At 46.5% G+C, this 699-nt stretch overlaps 1 non-coding gene across 1 annotated transcript; it reads right to left on the minus strand.

Moving 5' to 3' along the window:
• Positions 1-312: 312 nt before the first annotated feature.
• On the minus strand, positions 313-420 carry LOC125593711. The gene has a single exon (XR_007329609.1). It is a non-coding gene; the product is annotated as a small nucleolar RNA R71 (small nucleolar RNA).
• Between the last annotated feature and the right edge of the window lie 279 nt (positions 421-699).

A 699-nucleotide genomic window follows, 5' to 3' on the forward strand; every position in this document is an offset into this window, starting at 1 on the left:
TATTCGACTTCCAAGGATTCAGAAGCAGAATTTAGAGCTGAAGCCTCAGTACTACACACTCGTGTCGCAGATACCCTACTATGGGTTACCACACGAGCATCCTATGGACCATCTTGAAAGGTTCGAGGATATTATCGCTGCTATTCGTATGGATGGAGTCCCTGAGGACTACCTATTGTGCAAGCTCTTCAAGTATTCTCTGACTGGAGAAGCGATGCACTGGCTTAAGTAGCTACCCACAGGATCTCTAACATCCTGGGCCAAAATCAAGAATGCTTTTTTGCGAAACTTCTTCAATGAGGCACACGCTGAAGACTTGAGAAGCAAAATTGCTACGTTCGCGCAAGAGACAGGAGAGTCTTTCAAAGATGCGTGGATCAGATTCAAGTTCTTCCACCGAGACTGTCCACACCACGGATTCAACGAAGTGCAACTGCTGAGCACTTTCTTCAGAGGTATCGGCTTGAGGTATCAGATGGCTCTTGATACAGCTAGCGACGGAAAATTCAACACCAGGAATCCGGTGGAAGCTGTGAGACTGATAGAAAATCTAGCAAACAGCAGCAGCACCAAGAACACTGACTTTGAAAGAAAGAAGTCTGTTGCATCCCTAGGGAAGGAGCAGATGGACGAAGTTAGAGCAAAGTTAGATGTAGTTCATGAGCTTCTCAGGAAGCAGGTCTGCTCAGCTGAAGGAGA

This window comes from Brassica napus, chromosome C9 (genome assembly GCF_020379485.1).
Source record: "Brassica napus cultivar Da-Ae chromosome C9, Da-Ae, whole genome shotgun sequence".
In the NCBI taxonomy this organism is placed as follows: Eukaryota; Viridiplantae; Streptophyta; class Magnoliopsida; order Brassicales; family Brassicaceae; genus Brassica; species Brassica napus.